This window comes from Cryptomeria japonica, chromosome 1 (assembly GCF_030272615.1).
Source record: "Cryptomeria japonica chromosome 1, Sugi_1.0, whole genome shotgun sequence".
Taxonomy (NCBI): Eukaryota; Viridiplantae; Streptophyta; class Pinopsida; order Cupressales; family Cupressaceae; genus Cryptomeria; species Cryptomeria japonica.
The window spans coordinates 92100164-92113775 of NC_081405.1; positions in this window are offsets into that span (position 1 = coordinate 92100164).

The following is a 13612-nucleotide window of genomic DNA, read 5'->3' on the forward strand; positions in this document are numbered from 1 at the left end:
CTCTTTTCTAAGTTTACTTCCTTTCTACAGTTGTGCGCAACACTTCACAATTATCAACTGATTGTGAGTCAAATGGAGCAATCTACTCCTATGGCTCTAAGTGATAAGGGTGAGAGTGCTCAACAACCATTTGAAAAGTTCAAACCAAATGAAGCATTCATCAAATTCAATGACACCATCAATGTGAATGCTACAATAGGTGTCCCTCCTATTTTTAAATTTTTCAAAAGATAGAAAGAATTTACTCCTTTGAATGAATCTTTGTATAGAAACATGTCTCAGTTGTTACTAAGAAATGCTATCAAACTTCCTCCAATAAAACCAATTGATCCTTCTAAAGCAACTTCACCTAACTTTGATAATAATTCTTTTTGTCAATTTCATCATCAACCTAGTCATGATATTAAAAAATGTTTTGCATTAAAATGTAAGATTCAAGACTTGATTGATAATAATACTATATTTGTGGTAGGTGCGAATGATAAGGGAAACAAATCAATATCTCCTCCTAATTAAAATGTTTAGATTTTCACTGATCCTTTACCCTCTCATACCTCTAACATGATTGTGACTGAACACACTTCTTTTTCTCCCATCGATTTCACTTTTATAGCTCAAAATGTGGTTAATTTGGTAGAGAAACAAGAAACACCTAAGGATCCATGTATCACATTTGATCCTAGTGAGACCATCAAGGCACCTGATGGCCCTTTATACATAGTTGCAAAGATCTGAGGCAAACCTTGTCATGGTGTGCTTATTGATCCCTCTTGCATGGTTAATATCATCATTGAAGAATATCTTTATACTTTACATTTGCATCAACCAATCTATGATGATACTAATGTGGTCGTTAAGTTATTTGATGGATTTTCTTGTCCTACTATTGGTTCTATCACACTTCCTATTGAGGTTCTTACTAAATCTATAGATGTCAACTTTTTTATCATTCCTTCATCTGAACAATTCCATGTGAAGTTAGGCTACCCTTGGCTATCTTTCATGAAGGCTATTTCTTATCCAATACATAAGTGTTTGAAATTTCCCCACAATGGAGAAATCATAACTGTCAACCATAGCTTATTTTGACCAAGCGAAAGAAGCCCGAGTGTTCCTATTGATTACTTTTGGCCTCAACAATTTGGATCTCTTCCACCAAGAAGTGATGCTCTCTTTCAATATTATCAAAATGGAATAAATATATGATCTTATCCTTAAGCCAACCTAGAACTCCAACACTTGATATTCCCATCATTCTTGAAGATGAAGTTCTTCCCCTAATGGATAGAACTAGTCTTCCTCCTAAGGAAAATTCCCAACCTATTCCTATGGATGAGACTATGCCTTCTCCTAAGAAGAACACTAATATTCCTCCTAAGGTTAGACCTATACCTCCTCATCATCATGGACCTAGTCTCCTTCCTAGACCAAACATTTCTCCTATATATGGTGTATTTCCACCTCCTTCCTCTTATAGAGAGAAGAGACCTTCCTTTCCTCTTGTCCAACTTGGAAGACCTTAACCTAACCATCCAACTACCAAAGATGAGAATGTAGCATCGGAAATAGGAATCATCAAAGCAAATATAAATAAAGACATATTAATCATTATTAGCTCAATCACACATTGCAATGATCTAATCCTAAGCACACTCAATAGAGACATAAAAACAAAGCATTCAAAAGCAAATATCATGCAAACCAGATAACAATTTGGATGCTTCTTCCATGCGGCTCCATTGTTCTTCTTTCCTCTTCAAATGGATTTGTGGATCTCACCTACAAGTGCACATACAATTGAAAGCAAGATTGACTTTGATGAAAAGCTCAAGAGTACTAGAAGCATAAGTTCGATAGTCTGATAGGAATTATTAATTAAGGGATCAAGGATCAAGGTTATTAAGGCCTTTGATTGAATAAAATCATCCAATTTATAGACAAATTGGAGAGATGGATCAAATTAGCATGAAATTGATATTAGAAGCAATTGATTTCAAAATGGGAAAAATGAGTGAAAAGAAGAAGGTTATGACACCTTCTATGTCATGAATTATGACATATTGCCAATGCAAAGCTTAGAGGACTAGAACCTTATGACATCTTGCTATGTCAAGAGTATGACGCATGAAGCACAAAAATAGGGAGAACTAGAGACAAGTTAATTAGGTGGAAATTAAATTTGACAAATTAGAAAATAGGTGGAAATTAGGAATTTAGAAAATAAGAAAATTAGAAATGATGGAATTAGGTAAATTAATTAATAATTTGTCATTTATTAATTAATTCACAAAGAGGAATAATTAGCCAATTAAATAAAAATTTAATTGTGACAAGAAGACTTAGGATAAATAAACAATTTATTAATCCTAGAGGGAAAATGCCAAACAAGATTAAATGAATAAATCATAAAACCTTGGAAGATGAATTAGAAACGCAAGGATGACAATTAGGTCTTGATGTAAGATTGATTTGATGTCGATTTGATCATGATTTTGAATTAATAAATGCACCGAGGAACAATGAAAAATTGATCCAAATTGACATGATTGAAGAGGACAAGGATCGATGACAAATCGATCGTAAAACGACGAGATTGACAAGTTGATAAGAGATTGACAAGATCGACCAAAATCATGACTGAAGATTGTTGTCGACAAGACCAAATTTGAAAGCGAGATGAATGAAGAATGTAGAAGAAGGACTCGATGCTCGCAAATGATAAAGACCAAGTGCGAATCATAGGAGAAATGTTAATGCGACGCAAAAAAACCTAAAATGAGGCAATGTGCAAATGTTAAAGTATAATTCCGCAAGCGTTGACCATTTTTAGATGTCTACATTTTGCCCCTCTTTGAGACAATGCGATTTTAAGCGTTGTTTCAAAGAACAGTAATGAAAATGCCCCAGACAATAATAATGACATATGCATGCCCCCTCGAGGAATTGGCCGGAAACATCTAGAAAAGAGGCCAATTGATCGATAAGAATGACAGAAAATGATAGGTTCGAACAGATCGCCAAGACTGACGGAAGAAATGTTAGTAAGAAGAAATTAGACAGAGGACAGTTAGAGATGAAGAAAAAATTGCTTTCACATATGCACATAAGTAGGTGAGAACCTTTATTTGATATGGCAAAATAGATGCGGCGCAACATGGCAATGAAGGCCAGAGCGATAATGCAATCCCTTTGCATAAGACAGACACATTGTAGACAAACAACAATCACAACAAAAAAGAAAGGAACCATGAACCATCCTGGTCACTCTAAATCACTCAGTGACATCATCGAGCGACATAGGAACATGATCGAAGCCAAAGATAAATCAATAAAAAGATAAGACTCACAAATTCAAGCAAATCAGACAAAACATCTTGATCTTCATTGTCAAAAGTTGAAAGTGCTGATAGGACGATCATGCTGTCTGGTTTCAGGAAATGCGGTACCCCGTCTAAGACAAGACATAGTCTGGTTTCGAGTATACCACACCCTGTATAAGACCCATGATAGTAGAGACAAGGACAAATGATTTGGATACTAATGTTCGATTGAGATGACAATTGTGATCAGTTTGAATGTTTGGTTTGATTGAAAAAGTTCATCTGTTAATGCACGATTTCATTAAAGCACAACGTTAAATGGATTGCGAGTGTCGTTGGAGGAATGCTCAGTAAGCTGTCTTATGCACAAAAGGAATAATTTATTGCAAAATGATTGTTTTTTTGTTTTTGGAATTTTACAATTTTTTTGTGTTCATTTTTTTCAGGACTTTATTTGATTTTTATGAATTTTTTCAGGACATTATTCGATTTTTTTGAGATTTTTTAGGACATTATTCAATTTTTTTTTTGGTTTATTTCAGGACATTTTTAAATTTTAAGGATTATTTCAGGACATTATTCGATTTTTATGATCTTTTGCCCCCAGTGTCTAGCAAGGCAAGGAATATGATAGGTGAATAAATAGGCTTGCTGAAATGATGGTGGATAGAGGGAAGACAAAGGCCTTTTATTATGGAGACAATGCAGATGCAATTTTCAAGGGCTATGGCATGATGGGACAAGAGACTGGATATGACAATGTAAAGCAGTGACATGGCATGAGGGACATGTCAAGAGGTTTTTGAAAAATATGTTTTAAATTTTGCGTCCTTATGTTAGACCAAGATCAAGGAATGAAAAAGAGTGTATGGATAGTGATAAGATATGGATAGGATAAGCAAGACCAAGAATGGATAAGGGACATGGACTGAAAGTCGAGATTGGCTAAGGAATAGTGGTAGAAAGTTGCAATAAGACAGGGAATATGGATGAAAAGTTATAATAAGCAAATGGATAAAGACCAAAAGCTATGATAGACTGAAAGCTACAAACAAGATGCATGATGCTCATGAAGATCCTCAGCCTTGTCAAGATCAAAGGTGGAAAGGGAAACTGGACATGAGGGATAATAGGATATGAAGGGTAATGACATGGTATGATAGGATAATGAAGGGCAATAGGATATGAAGGGGGAAATCTGGCCCCAAGTGTGGTGTGCAAGAAGTTCATAGATTACGCATGATGCCTGTTTGCCAAGTTTTCATCATGGTACTTGCCCAAAGCGCCTGTTTGCCAGGTTTTCACCAATGGACGAATTATTTTTCTTTACTTTTTTTCTTTCTTTTGTCCTTTTTTTTTTTTTTTACTTTTTTTGTATTTTGACTTTTTCAATAGAAGATGGACACATGATAGGGGATGGAAGAAGGACTCAAGCGTCTTTTTGTTTGGATAGTAGCCTTGAAAAAAATGGACCATGACCTTTAAAAGTATGCTCAAAGACATTGGTAGGATAAGGACATGGAAAATAAGATGAAACTAAGGCAAAGATTTATGCAAAGGATTGGACCAAAGGGATGGAAGGATGGAAAATATGCATTGGATAATGGATGGGGTATTGGAAGAATTGGGCTTCACTGGACGGAAATGTTGGCAAGATCAACATTGGCACACACCTTGAGGGGTGATGGATTGATGGAGGACAAATGTATTTTGGATATTGAGATTTTGACGAAGGAAAGGCTATAGATTTTGGGACATAAGGGCCCAAAACGGATGAAGAATGTGATGGAGGAATAGATTTGAGAGGTTTGGATGGAGGAATAGCAATTTTGGATGCCAAGTTGGATGTTTCTTTAGGATTTTGTGCTTCAAGCAGCCGCTTAGGGATCCACATGGTTTTTGATTTTTCATGCTTTTGCAGTTCCTTAGAGTGCATTGCTTGCACAAGGGATTTACGAACCCATATAGATTTTGACTTTTCTTTATTTTGCTCAATGGGCCTTTGTGGCCTTTTGAATATTTCTTTTTCTTTATAGATCATATTGTTCTTTGTTTTGACATGTCGATTATATTGGACATGTTGATCCTTGAATACATGTGGATTGCTAGACTTATGACTTTTATACTTGGCATCCAAATTGCTTGGAGGAGGGAATGAATGTCGGTGTGGATGGGAATGATATGGAGGCATGTGGGATGGATGGGAGGTTCTCCAAGATGTGTGCCTTTGCTGATGTTGCATAGGAGATGGAGGGATATAGGGACCTAGAATGGATGGAAGTGATGATGGGGAAAGTGGACATTTGGATTTTGACTTTGAAGGGATACCAATGTCTTGAGAGTGAGTTGTGTAGACATGACCATTAGTATACTCTTTTATATGGAAGGGTTCTTGCTTGTGAAGGTCTACACCTTTGCCTTTATGAATATCTTGACTTGTAGGATACTCTTTGCTTTGGCAAGAAGATGCGAGTTCATTATGAGGTGGATGTGATATGAGAGAAATAATGAGATCTTGAAGTGGATTGGATTTCACCAAAGTGGAAGAACCCATTATGCATGTCGAGGGTTCATGAACATCTTGCACTGACACGTTAGAATCATGAGGGGGACTAGGATCATGAGGGTGACTAGGATTGTGTAGTGGAGATGGTTCAACGATGTGCTCTTCAAGAGATGGAATGGGAGAAATAATGGGATCATCAAAAGAAATGCGATCTTGGAGTGGATATGCTGGATTAGGACAAGGAGATAGAGGAACAAGTGGATCTTGTGGAGGATCTGAAGGAATAATTTGATCTTGACAAGGAGGAAGATCATTGGAATCCTCTTTAAAGGTGCTTTGCTCTTGACTTTTAATGGGATAATCAGAAAGGATGGAAGGGATATCTTGATCCTTCTTAGGAAGTGGAATGTCAATGGGATTTGAAAGGACATTGTTTTCATGAAATGGAAGGGGATCGTTTGGGATTAGATGGACTAGGATACCTTGATCTTGCTCAGGGAATGGAGTGTCAATAGGACTTTGGATAGGATGGACAAGAATAGGGGAATCATCGTGAGTGTCTGGGAAGATGAGATCCTGGTCAACAATTGGATGGGATGATAAGGTTTTGGGATCTTGATCTTGATTTGTTTTAAGACACATTTCTTCATGCTCTAAATTATCCTCTTGACATGGGGTTAGACTTTGGACATGCATGGGGGATTTTGGCAAGGTATCAATGCTTTGGCATGAAGGGGATGCACTTTGAACATTTGTGATGGATTCTGGCAAGGAATCAATGCTTAAACATGAGGAAGAGGGACTTCGAATAGGGTCCTCTAAAATAGGTAATGGCAATAAAGTGCACGGTGGCATTGGGTCTTGTATTTCTGATACCTGACAAGGATGTGCATCATGAATTGGATTAGCTTGGCAATCAATTATGGATAGCCCTTGGGTAATTGCATCCTTGGGTGTATTGTTTGATGAGGACAATATGGAAGGTTCTTGTGAAACTTCTAGAGGTGTAGGGATAGATGCCACTGGAGAGTCAATTTGTTTGTGAGGGGATGAGGCATTGCTAGACATAGTTGTATTATCTTGATCTTCCTCAATAAACTCACTTGGTAATTTCCTTAAGAGCATTGCAATAAAGCCACCTTTCTTTCGAGGTTTTGACATAGTTATATCTAGAATTTGAACTTGTTTTTGATTTGATGTCATGTTTTGATATTGGATTTGGTTCAATTGTTCCAACATGTTTGAAACTTGGCTTGGTGTGTGCTACAACCTTTGTTTTTGAATTTGTGATTGTGGTTGTTGACATTGATATGTTGATTGAACTTGTTGATATTCCACCATTGGTTGAACTATTTGTTGACATTGTATAGTTGGTTGGACATATTGTTGAAATTGGACCATTGGTTGTATTGGTTGTATATGTTGGACCATTGGTTGTGATGGTTGAAAATGTTGGAGTTGTTGAACAATTGGTTGTGATGGTTGCAAGTCTGATTGATAGTAAACACCTTCTTGTTCTTGTTGTGGAGGCACATACTGTTGAAATTGATGTTGTCTCTTTTCTTGAAATTGTTTCATCATCTCTATTTGGGAGAGGAGAGCTGGTATGTCTGATCGTTCAAGAAGAGATCTTACATCAATTGGCTCAATATTTGGATTTCGACCTGGAAATTTTTGAAACACTTTGGACATTTGTGATCTATTCTTCACAATGTTTTTCACTCTTTGTTCCAATATCTCATTTTCTTGAGCTAGTTTCTCCTCTAGTTTTTGTATTTGGAGACTTGTTTCATCATAAAAAGTTTGATCAATATTGCCTTGTTGTTGGGTTGGATAGAATTGTGATTGCATTGTCGGTTGATATGTCAAACTTTGTTGCATCATTGGTGCTTGGAACCTTGTTTCAATAGACATGTCAATATGCAAATGCAATATTTTTTGGAATTTTTCAAGGATGATATATGATATGCAACTAAATGCAAACTAAATAGATGAAAATGCAATCTATTTTTTTGGTTATTTTCGAAGATTTTGACAAACTTTTTGGAATGCAAATCTAAGAGAGGGACCCTTGGGAAATTGGAATGATGTCTAGACCTCAAAGGACAAAAGAACTAAGTGACAAAGGACAAGATGACAATGTCTCCCCTATATGCTTGGATACTAAGCTAGGTTTGACGAAATGATATTGATGACAAAAGGACAAAAGATTTGATAAGGTCTAGACTTCTTAACAATGACTTAGGGTTTATCAAAGATTTGGATTACTCAAGTATGACAAGACCTGGTTTTGACACTATATGCAAAGAGACAATTGCTATGATATGATAATGACTTAAGCTTAATCAAGAGGCTTAGGGTATGCAAATATAAATGTATGACAATGATATGACTCTAATGCAAGAGGACACATGCAAATGGATGACCCTTATTGGTATGCAAAAGAAGTATGACTTAGGTGAAACCTAACCTTGATAATTGACAATGACTTTGAAAAATGCAACTTAGGATGAACTTAAATGTAAGTGACATAGATGTTGAGACAAGTTTTTGAACAATATTTGACAACCATGTTTGAAGATGAGTTTTAAACTTTGTTGAACCTTTGTTGGATGAATGTCTCTTGTGTTTAATCTTATGTTGGATCAATTTGTTTTTCTCTTTGAAATGGGATGCAATTCAACTTTTGACAAGCAAAGAATACAAGATATTGCAACTTAGACTCAAGACAATCATGCTCATTTCCACATTTCTTATGGTAGGCAAAGACATTAGGTACTTGAGAGGTAGACTCATTATGGGATTCAAGGAGAATACATAGATGCTTGACCCCACGGGCTCCCCTCCACGGCACTCACTTCTTAGGGCAGCCAAGCATCAGTCCCCATGGAAATCTCCCCATGGTAAACTTAGTATCTCTTCCAAGTATCCGAATTTGTCCTTCTCAAGCAACTAGAAGGTTTTTTGGCCTCTAAAAACAAGGTGTTTAGTAAGGATTTCTGTTAAGCATTACTCCTTGATGTCACGCAAGCATGATTGAGACATTAATCCCACCAAGATACCAAAAAAATGTAGTCGCACAAGCACGATTTAGACCAAGAGGCCCTACTTAGATGTTGATATGAGAAAGAGTCCAAGGGTCATCACTTCCCAAGTAACTGCAATTCCCACGTAATACTTCCTTCAAAGCTTTCGCTCATCGGGTATTTTTTTATAGTGAGTTAGAATGCCAAGGTATTCTAGCCGTACTCACTTTGGGTCATTCCCTTCTCACGATTATCACTTGCTTGCAAAAGCAAAGTGGTCGGGAAGGTAGGCCCTCTAAAGGTGACACACAATCAACAACACAAGCATGGTATCGAAGATCTGGATTTCTGATCACCCTATGAAGGATGAGAGCATACTCTCCAACTCCAATGTCACACTTAACAATCAAAGCAAACAAATGTTCATTCCCACCTATTTATAAATCACTAAGTGCCTAATTAAAAATCTCAAACACACAGTTTGGTTGTTTCTCCAAGGCAACCTGCAAAACCCAAGTTAGAGGTTTGATTTGTTGTCTTTGACCATCGATTCTGCATAGCACATGTTAGTAGTTTGATTTATAGTCTTTGCCATGCATATGCCAAGATTCTGCACAAATAATTAGTACCAAAATCCAAAGCACAGAAAACAGAATGCAAAAACACCAAAAATTTCAAGTAAACACTGCATTTTTCACCTCTGTTCTGGACTTTACACAAGCGCAAGATGCATGACACAGGTGCAAGATGTATGACACAAGCATGGAATGTCACCTACACAAGTGCAAGATGCATGACACAAGTGCAAGATGTCTGACACAAGCGCGGAAGTGTCCAGAATACCCTGCACGGCCCTGTTTTTGGTTTTTTTGACCTGAAAACAACTTGAAAGCACTCAAAAACACAGTAAAGGGGTTAGAAGATTAGTATTCATGTCGAGTTCACCAATTAATGTAGCATCAAAAATAGGAATCATCAAAGCAAATATAAATAAAGACATATTAATCATTATTAGCTCAATCACACATTGCAATGATCTAATCCTAAGCACACTCAATAGAGACATAAAAACAAAGCATTCAAAAGCAAATATCATGCAAACTAGATAACAATTTGGATGCTTCTTCCATGCGGCTCCATTGTTCTTCTTTCCTCTTCAAATGGATTTGTGGATCTCACCTACAAGTGCACATACAATTGAAAGCAAGATTGACTTTGATGAAAAGCTCAAGAGTACTAGAAGCATAAGTTCGATAGTCTGATAGGAATTATTAATTAAGGGATCAAGGATCAAGGTTATTAAGGCCTTTGATTGAAGAAAATCATCCAATTTATAGACAAATTGGAGAGATGGATCAAATTAGCATGAAATTGATATTAGAAGCAATTGATTTCAAAATGGGAAAAATGAGTGAAAAGAAGAAGGTTATGACACCTTCTATGTCATGAATTATGACATATTGCCAATGCAAAGCTTAGAGGACTAGAACCTTATGACATCTTGCTATGTCAAGAGTATGACGCATGAAGCACAAAAATAGGGAGAACTAGAGACAAGTTAATTAGGTGGAAATTAAATTTGACAAATTAGAAAATAGGTGGAAATTAGGAATTTAGAAAATAAGAAAATTAGAAATGATGGAATTAGGTAAATTAATTAATAATTTGTCATTTATTAATTAATTCACAAAGAGGAATAATTAGCCAATTAAATAAAAATTTAATTGTGACAAGAAGACTTAGGATAAATAAACAATTTATTAATCCTAGAGGGAAAATGCCAAACAAGATTAAATGAATAAATCATAAAACCTTGGAAGATGAATTAGAAACGCAAGGATGACAATTAGGTCTTGATGTAAGATTGATTTGATGTCGATTTGATCATGATTTTGAATTAATAAATGCGCCGAGGAACAATGACAAATTGATCCAAATTGACATGATTGAAGAGGACAAGGATCGATGACAAATCGATCGTAAAACGACGAGATTGACAAGTTGATAAGAGATTGACAAGATCGACCAAAATCATGACTGAAGATTGTTGTCGACAAGACCAAATTTGAAAGCGAGATGAATGAAGAATGTAGAAGAAGGAATCGATGCTCGCAAATGATAAAGACCAAGTGCGAATCATTGGAGAAATGTTAATGCGACGCAAAAAAACCTAAAATGAGGCAATGCGCAAATGTTAAAGTATAATTCCGCAAGCGTTGACCATTTTTAGATGTCTACAGAGAACATTCCTCCTTCAACAAATATACCTCAATCTTCTCAACCTTCTACTAAAGCTAGATAGAATCGTTGTGTGAGAGAACATCGATGAAAACATCATGCTAGAGCTCATGAAGTTGTTTCTCAAACTATTAAATCTCCCAAAACACCAACAATTGACATGATTCCATTTTCTCCTAAGCAAGATGTTGAACCTAAATCTCCAAATCATAAGCTGCAAAGAACATGTGATGGTTTTTCTTCTATTCATGTTAGAGCTCCTCTTTTTATAAACCTTGATGAAGAAATAGGTGAAAATGTTATTTGACATGGAAATACATCTCCTAATGCTTCTGATAGTGAATATGAATATGTTGATGTTGACAAACATTTATCTGTAGAATTTTCAAAATCCTTAATCCTAGCTCCTAGAAATGAACAAAGTGGCTTAGCACATGAGCATAGTCCTTGTTTGGATCTTATGATATCTCCATTTTCTATTCTCAATGTCGCCCCTCTAGCATGTTTCCACCTTCCTAAAATAATGATCAGAAGGATCAGGAGGTGGATGTCATGCTAGACTAGCTGCATTAGTACCGTAGATCCTCCACCTCTCTCATTTCTTTCTCTTTTGTGACCATTCTTCTACATGTATCCCTATTCTTCTTTTTGTTGTCCCTAGTGATATCTACTTGAGGATGATGCAAAGCATTGAGATCTCTTTTGGTCTCTTTCATGTTGAATTGAAAGACACATGTGTTCCCTTTCTTCCAAGGTGGTTTCCTTTCTTTGGGGAATGAGGACTATTCTATACATATATACATGATATACATGAGTTATCATACATCATACCGACCCTGAGGAAATCGAAGCCACCTTGTTCTTTTTATTTTGTGTTCATTATCCTTGGGTTTATTCCTCGATTGGGGGCTAAATCCTTGTGATAATGTGCTCCCTCTCTTTCTCTCTCTGAGGTGTATCCTACCTTAAAGCAATCACTCCCGATAAGGCGTGTGTGATCTCTTTAATGTGGGGGCATACACTCCACTCATATTTTCCTTCTTGATACTTAAAATTAATTAGCGGACTTTGGCTTTTCTTTGTAATTTTTGGTATCCTTTCTTTTCATGACTCATAGTGTGGGGAACTTTACTATTTATAGTCATGGTTCTCCCTCTTGATCTTCCCTTTTACTTTTTCAATCGAAGTTGTAAGATCCTTAGTCCACTGGGGGATTGGTGTATCTTGCCTCCTTGATGTGGTTAAAGTCTTTCAATCTTGTCTCCTTGTACTTTACCGGTAGTATTGGCGTACGCTTATATTCCCACTAAAGTGGGGGTTGTAGCATCATAAAATTGTGACCCTTGTAATTTTCAACTACATTTGGGTCTTTTCATTAGCGGACTAATCCCTAAGGCTGATCAGAGACCTGAAACGTACTCATGCCAACAATAACTTGCATTTTCCATCATACTGCACTACCTTTTGCTGCTGCCTGTCCTAAATTAGGATAGGATAGGAGCATGGTGCCCTTGTCCTAGCCCTATTTTGGGCCCCCTTTGGTCCCCCCTTGCATTGGGCTTTTCAATTATTGAGCAGGAAAATTCTTTCTATGTCAACCTAAGATAGGAAATTAGCTAAACACCCCTAGTTGGCAAGTACATAAGGAGCACTTCCCCTCCTATTTTCACAAGTCGATGATAAGTGAAGTTGATCATAAAAAAAAATAAGCATTTAAGAATTCATTCAAACATTGAGAATTTCCAGTCTCCTTTCAAGGCTAGTTGTTGCATTCAAGATAAGGATTCAACCATTTAAGAGGAGATTTCTATCAACATTCAAGAAATCCTATTTCATATATCCATTCAAAAAAATTCATCTACAAAGGTATCAACCTTTCAACTACATCCCCTCCTTCAGGTGGATTTACTTGCATCATTTTACAACCACTTGGTTAATTCCAAAATGGGGTTTTACCTAAAAGCAAACCCCCAATCCCAACAACATTTCCCTCTCTTTTCTATGTGTAGGTTGCAGGTGCGTACTTGTAATTGCGGGTTTAGGCTTCATTTTGAAAGATGGAAAACCCCTTTTCAGCACACAGATTTTTTGGAGGACTATGTGTAACTTACACACAGTCCCTGCAACTTTTTCTCAGATTTGTAGGGAAGCTTCATCTTGACATTCTACTACTAATTATAGGTGTACAACTTCATCCTGCATTTCTATCTCAAGATATAATCATTCCTTTGTCATTTATGCACTTAGTCTCAATTTTCTTAATTCAACTAATCTATTACAAAAGAAGATTAATTTACTTTCCTAATACCTTCCAAATTTACTACAATTCACTTAGTATTCAATCTCTTATCATTGGGGATTGGATTTAATGAATTCAACCCCTCTTTTGAATGTAATGTGTGAAAAATTGAAGGGAATCCTTTGTGAAACTTTCATCCCTCTTTTGAGGGGAGTAAAGCTTTCCACTTGATCTCCCCTCATCATTTTTCACCACATTACAAATAGTTTAATTGATTTTGATT